Source organism: Thamnophis sirtalis, unplaced genomic scaffold (assembly GCF_051295495.1).
Source record: "Thamnophis sirtalis isolate CommonGarterSnake01/CBP01778 unplaced genomic scaffold, rThaSir2_p1.2 scaffold_4, whole genome shotgun sequence".
Lineage (NCBI taxonomy): Eukaryota > Metazoa > Chordata > Lepidosauria > Squamata > Natricidae > Thamnophis > Thamnophis sirtalis.
This window is the reverse complement of record NW_028261384.1, coordinates 124649916-124657636: the sequence shown is the minus strand read 5'-3', so window position 1 is coordinate 124657636 and position 7721 is coordinate 124649916. Positions and strand designations below refer to the sequence as shown.

The window sequence follows — 7721 nt, the reverse complement described above, 5'->3', positions numbered from 1 at the left end:
ATGATCTATGGCACGCATGTCACAGGTGGCACACAGAGCCCTCTCTGTGCTCACGCGAGGCATCGTCCAGCTCAGTTCCACCATGCATGTGCGTGCACCTCCCGCCGGCCAGCGGATTTTCGGGTCTCTGCTACACATGTGGGAGATGCATGTGCATGCTTGGGAGGGCAGCAGGATCGTGCATGCATGCGCAGGGGGTAGGGGGAGCATGGGGGCACAGTACCCCCTGTGCCCTGATTTTGGTTTCAGGAGGCTTCAGGGAGCCTGCTAGGCCCAAAATGGGGCACGGGGGGGGGATGCAACACGCCCCCCCCCCCCGGGTGGCCTATTTTTGGTCCCAGGAGGCTGCAGGGTGGGTTTCAAAATTTCTTAGAACCTCTTCTGTAGGTGTGATCTGCTTTGTGGGAGTGGCTTGCCAGCCATGTGACTGGGTGGGAGTGGCTTGCTGGCCATGTGTCTGGGTGGGAGTGGCTTGCCAGCCATGTGACTGGGTGTGCGTGGCCAACTTGTAAAATGTGGTGAAACTCACTTAACAATGCTCTTGCTTAGCAACCAAAATGTTAGCTCAGAAATTAAACTGGCATTTAAAGCATGCAAGTCTTAAAGCTGTCAAGTTACAAGACCCTTGCACCCCTAAACTCTTTAGAAAAAATACCCCCAGGGGTGTTCAAACTTGACAGCTTTAAGATTTGTGAACTTAAACTCCCAGAATTTCTCCTCTCGCTCTTCATCTTGATGATGTGCGGACGGGCGGGAGGAGGGAGCTGGAACTGGTTCTAAACGGCATGGTAGATTTGTGGAACTTCTTCTATAGAAGAGGTTAGAACTGGCAGGAACCCACCCCTGGTTGCATGCATGTGGTGGGGAGCGTGGGGGATCATGGCACATTGCATTATGGGTGTGGGCACGTGTGTGCATGCAGTTGCATGCGTGCCCACAATTTTGGCACGCAAGGAGAAAAAGATTAGCCACCATGGTCCTAGAACATACCATCAAGGCTGATTTATGTAAATCTTGAAACTAGGGGAAGCAGGTTGCTTAATTACTGAATTTACACATAATCTACCTCCTCTATCACAGGCTGTGACCATTATGGACCTGTCAACCATCAGAACATGAAATCTGGCCATGGTTTCTCTTTGCTGTAGAGTGCTCAAGGCAATGAACAGAAACCTCCATTGGAGTGGAAGAAAAATCAAGAAACAAGCCACACTCTGCAAGGCAATTTCAATAAACAACAAGCCAAGCCTGGTTTAATCCTAGTTGCAATCGGAGTTCAAATGGCCTACAGAGAAAATCCAGAACTCAAATACCGGAAATAAAAAAAAAATACCTTTAGTAAAAAAAGATGATCGCATAGCAATCTGCAGAAACTTCATCCTACTGATGAATAATCCTCTATTCACAAGAAGATGCTGAATATTTTTTCTGAGGAAATCCAATCTTCATTTGCCTATACTTCCTGACACTGGTGTTTGACTCAGCCTTCCATCCTTCCGAGGTGGGTAAAATGAGGACCCAGATTGTTGGGGGCAATATGCTGACTCTCTGTAAACCGCTTAGAGAGGCCTGAAAGGCCTATGAAGCGGTATATAAGTCTACTGCTATTGCTATTGCTATTGCTATTGTTTTGATATTGTCCTCCTAGATGTGGATTCTTTGAGCACATGAAAATCTAAATACAGAGTGTACAGGCTCAAGAATGCTTGTGTTTATCTAATTTCACATTGAAGTAAATTCTTCACGCTTATCTCAAATATATAAAGTGAGCCCAACTTTCATGCACACATCAAGCAAACATCCAGAGGCAATCAATACACAAGCAATTATCAAGAGTGAAAATCTGAGCTGATTTCCAAACAAAACGTCTTTACAACTAAGTCTATGTGCAGATAATTGATGGGGATCTTTATTGATTTGTGCTGTACTTAGTAACTTTACAAAGCTGGTATTGTTTCCTAAATACAGTATCACCAACTTTTGAATTATTTGAAGTCATTTTAATTGTTTTCATCTGATTTTGACCTGTGTTCTATGTTCCATTACTATTGTTGTGTTGTTAGTCTAACTAGGAGACAAAATCACACAACTGTGTCTCATTTACTTTGGCCATATCGGGGAATTCACTGGATAAGGCAAGTATGTTTGGAATCGTTAGCAGTAAAAGAAAACCAAGCCATTACTCAACACCATCAAAATTGACACCAGAAAATAGAAAAACTCAAAGAAATAGCGCAAGATTAGAAGATGTGGAGAGACTTGGCCCATAGAACTGCCAAGAGTCAGACTGAATGGATAACATCATCATCTTCATTGTTGTTAGACATTTTGAGTGTTTTTCTAAACATTCAAAAGAAGAGGGAGGAGGAGGAGGAGAAGAAGGAATCTTGGGTGGAAAATATTAAACCAAGGACATTGAAGAAAAACAGGGTCTTGCAGTGGGTTAGAGAAATCTTGGGCTTCTGACAAGCTAAAATCTGGAATTAAACATAAATGGAATGAAAAAAAACAACAAATGCTTGATATTCTTCATTTGACAGTTCTCAGGATATAGTGTCAAAGTGATTATTTTAGCAATACTTGCATGTCTAAAATAAAAGATAATGCCCTTTTTCCGTGCTGCATGATAGGGTTCATGAACTACTTCCTGCCACTTTGACCTTTATTTGTGCAAAATTGAAAAGGACAGATCAGGAATTTCCTTGAAGGACTCGGGTCATTTGTGTTGCAACATGTCTCCCTGGGTTGTATATAACTGCTGCTCAGAAAGCAAGGGAGCATCTGAGAGAGATCCAGCTCAGCTGTCTACCACTTCTGCCCATCCAGGAGAAGAACATCGCAAGGTGAGTGGCTGAAGAGATAAGATGTCCCTGCAAGCTGTAGAAAACATAGGAGAATCAGATATGGAAGGCATACAGCCATAGTAGCAATAAGATCTTTATGAACAAGATTTATATTTTCACAATAGAAGTTTTGGCATTCTGGCTTATAGGCTGGTGACAATATCTGCTTCTTCATGCCTCACAGAGAAAAGCAAGTGAGAAAATTAAATACAGAACTTAATTTGAATAACAACACTGGAATATTTCCAGACTCTTAATTCATAATATTTATTTACGGTGCTTTTTAATATGTCGAGAAAGTTTATACCAAAAGATCTTCTGTAATACCACTTTATAATGCCTTGCTAAGGCCACACTTGGAATACTGCATTCAGTTTTGATCTCCATGGTGCAAAAAAGATGTGGAGACACGAGAAAGAGTGCAGAGAAGAGCAACAAAGATGATTAGGGGGGTTGGAGGCTAAAACACATGAATAATGATTGCAGGAACTGATGTTCCAATAACTCAGGGGTTGCCACAAGGAAGAGGGAGTCAAGCTATTCTCCAAAGCACCTGAGGGTAGAACAAGAAGCAATGGGTAGAAACCAATCAAGGAGAGAAGCAACCTAGAACTAAGGAGAAATGTCCTGACAGTTAGAACAATTAATCAGTGGAACAACTTGCCTCCACTAGTTGTGAATGCTCCAACACTGGAGGTTTTCAAGAAGATGATGGATAACCATTTGTCTGAAATTGTATAGGGTTCTCTGCCTAGGAAGGTGAGTCAGACTAGAAAATTTCCAAGGTCCCTTCCAACTCTGTTATTTTAAATTCTAAATATATGTCCATATTCCTGGAATTGACATTCTCAGGTTAAGCAAGAACCTGATACTGCCCTGCTGTACAATGTGAGATATAACCAGCTATGTTTGTAACATCTGACCTCATTCATAACTTTGCTCTCAAAATTACATAACATAAATGGGGCCAGATCAGAAGCACATGATGTTCTGCTGAGATCAATGGATCCAGTGGATCTTGTTCTATAACATTATCAAATATGTAGTTTCTTCAGAATCCAAGTAAGTGGTAATCAGGATAAGGACTGCAATTAAAAAAACACACACGTATTCTTCTTTTCTTCATTCCCTTTCTTCAATGAATAGCAATTAAAGAATGCATGCCTGATATTTAGTGTTCCTTTCTTTCTTTGAAGGTCAATCAGAAGATGGCTTTCCTCACTTACATCAGCCTCTGCCTTCTTGGCATTTTCTTTGCTGGTCCTTTCTTTCAAGGTAATTTGTTTGATATTTTTCAACCCCGTTGGATGGTTGTCAATTCAACACCCAGCAGATTTTGGAAAGAGTAATGTACAGTTACTTTCCAGTATTGGAAAGAGTTGTTCTGAAAATACAAGCATTCAGTAGATGTTAAAGTGATGATTTAGAGCCGTGGTGGCGCAGTGGTTAGAGTGCAGTACTGCAGCCACTTCAACTGACTGTTAGCTGCAGTTCGGCGGTTCAAATTTCACCGGCTCAGGGTTGACTCAGCCTTCCAGCCTTCCGAGGTGGATAAAATGAGTACCCAGACTGTGGGGGCAATATGCTGACTCTGTAAACCGCTTAGAGAGGGCTGAAAGCCCTATGAAGCGGTATATAAGTCTAACTGCTATTGCTATTGCTAAACTAACCACAGCTGCTCTTCACAAAAGTATAGAAATAGCAATAGTAATAGCACTTACTTATATACCACTTCACAGTGCTTTAGAGCCCTCTTTAAGCAGTTTACAGAATTAGCCTATTGCCCCCAACAATCTCAGTCCTCATTTTACCAACCTCAGAAGGATGGAAGGCTGAATCAACCTTGAGTCGGTGAGAATCGAACTGCCAAACAGTTGGCAGTCAGCAGTCTGCAGAAGTAGCTTGCAATACTACATTCTAACCAGCGTGCCACCACAGCTCCTAGAAGTGAATATATTTAAGCAAGACATTTCTAGGCAAGGATACAATTGTAAAATTGCAGTGTCAGGAATTAAACATGGAACCCTTGGCATCTAAATTATGATGTATCATGATGTAGTATCGGAATCGCATTAGCTAAAATTAAACTCCCTGGGTTTGATTTCCATTATATGGAGAGATTCTTTTGACCTTCTACTAGTTGTCTTTTGGGAATCTATATATATGACTACTTTCTGGGGCACTTCTGGTTCTAGGTTAGAGAAGGCCAGAGTCAATATAAGGAAAGAGATATGGACTAATATCATCAGATGTTCTAGATTCAACAAAAGGCAAATAAAATAAATTATTCTCTGAAGCTAGAAGAGTATTTACCAATTATATCAAACTTCAAAAGTAAAAGGGAATTTACATTGGTGCATTATAACACATTATTTTGGGATAATAAAGGAAAATCCATACTGTAGAACAGTATATTTTTTTTGTATGAGAGTTTTGTCTTGGGATCAGGGACACTCACATTGGGATATTAACATGTCCACTAAGCAGTGCATTTGAAAAAGCTATAGCTTGTCTCAAGATTTGTCACAAGTCCATTTTTGCCTGCCACTTCAGACCCAGAGACCCGTATTAAGGTATTGAAACTATTTGTATTGTCTGTAGAACCAAAGATTAACAATGTATTGCTATCACTCAATAGCTAAAAAGCAGCATCCCAATTTCTTTTTAATTGCAAAACCAAGATAAATGTGTTTTCTCATTTCAGGTTTAGGAGTTATTCATACTAATTTAAACCAGCTTGAACACTTTTATGTGATTTGATCTAGTTAGTACCATAACAAGGTAAACTAAATAATCAAGGAAGAATTCTATGGAGTGCAAACTGACATTTCCTATGTTAATAAAGAGTGAAGGTTAAGAACTTTTTTCATTAATATCAAGGATGGTAATAGCCACGTGTTTAGATAGTTTAAAAAGATGATGATACCAAATTCAGGGTGAACAGGACTATTCATGGCTGCTAGATTGATAGCTGCTTACTACTTCAGAATCATAGCCACAAAAATGGGTGTTTAGCAGTGGAAAAAGTCTCCTGCTTCACATTCAATCTGTGAATTCAATCTAGCAAGATGCTTCTTTTGTTCCCAGAATTCTGTATAGAGATCATTTTCTTCTCTCTTCTAATATTCTTTTTCCATCATCCTCTTTCAATGCAGTGGAAGCTGACACCTGTGCGAGGGAATGGCTGCAAAACCAAGGCAACTGCTATGCATACTTTGATCAGAAGTTGACATGGCATGAAGCTGAGGTAAGAAGCATTTCTCACAATCAACATCTACTGTATAGAAAATATAGAAAAAGATTTGTAGGGTGATGGATAGATTGGGATTGTCTCTGTTACAGATTTTGAGCTATAACATATATCCCACCATCTTATATTTGAACCATGTATATTCTTTACCAACACTGAGTAAAAGTACTCTTAAAGTTGGAGCTGGAAAGAAAGAAGCTTTAGCGTAACTGCAAGATCAGATCAAGTTGGCATATAAAATTAATATCTTCCAATAAGACTTAAAAGCATCCCTTCAATTCTTATTGCCCAAATGATTGGCCACAGTTGGAATTCCATGAAGCTTAACTCAACACTTGGGAAGTTTCACAAATCCTGGTGTTGGGAAATGATCACAGAACTCATATTCCTTTCGTCTTTCTTCAGATCGAGTGCCAGAGCCCACCTTGCCTCCATCCTTACCACAACAGAGACTCTCCTGGTGGCTGAACACATCTCCACTTATCAACGGGAACTTGGTAATGTCTGGATTGGACTCCATGATGTCCGTCAGGTGAGATCATCTAACTTAACTCTGCCCTTATTTATCACTAACAGCAGTGGCACAATGTTTATTGACTTGCCTAAATCCAATAGACTCCTGCTCAATACTTCACTTATTAAAACACTCATAATCATAGAAAAATATTACCAGTCCACCTTTAGACAAAGTTCTCATTCTCTGAAGCACATTTCCTTTCCACAGACTGGGAAGTGGAGATGGGCTGATGAATCCACTTACAACTACAAATCCTGGATGAACTACCAGCCAGACAACTATGGCAACAATGAGCAGTGTGTGGAGCTGCGACGATCCACAGGTAAGCAAACTTCTCAAAGGTTCTCCGAACTTCCCCAGAAGTTTCCAATTTTTCTCAGCCTATGGGGAATCATAGGTAATTTGGTCTGTCTATCCATTCAGCAGCAGCCGCCATATATTTCTTCAGGATCTAAGGAAGCAAGAAAACTTGAGAAAGAAATAAAGTCCTTTTCTTTATAGCAAATGATAATATCAGCATTTTTCTTATTGTTTCTATTTTAGGCTTTAAACAATGGAACGATGTTCATGCAGCGTACGCAATGCTTATATCTGCAAACATGAACTCTAAAGTTGCCTGAAGCTTCTCCCACTGCTTTCCACAATGCTAAGGTGTTGCCTTCCCACTTATATTATTATGTCTTCGCATTCTGCAGAAATATAGTCCTCTTCAAAACATTACTAACTCGCAAGAACTGCCTCTTTTGGTCTTCTTCTTTTTCTTGGCCTTTCTCATGGCTTGCAAACAGTGCAATATCAATAAAAATATTCTGATGCAAATCTTTTTTGAAGTTTTCATTCTTGGTTCATTGATGCTCCTCCCCAGTAGCAACATGCAAAGGAAGACAAGAGTCCTTTTGTGCCTCTTTCTCAGCGTAAGTGTAGAATGTATGCATGTTGATCATTTATCAAAAGGTGTTCCTGCACAAATCCCACGTTCTATCTACCTTGCACAGTCTCGTACTATCTTGTACAATATTCTGTACAATCAGGCCAGGAATGTATTAACAAAGGTGATCGGAGTAGAATGCATTAACAAAGGAGATCAGGGTAGCTACTCCAAAAAGCTGAG

At 40.2% G+C, this 7721-nt stretch overlaps 1 pseudogene; it reads left to right on the top strand.

Moving 5' to 3' along the window:
* Positions 1 to 2732: 2732 nt before the first annotated feature.
* Positions 2733 to 7409, top strand: LOC148046384 (C-type lectin Cal-like; annotated as a pseudogene).
* Positions 7410 to 7721: the final 312 nt, after the last annotated feature.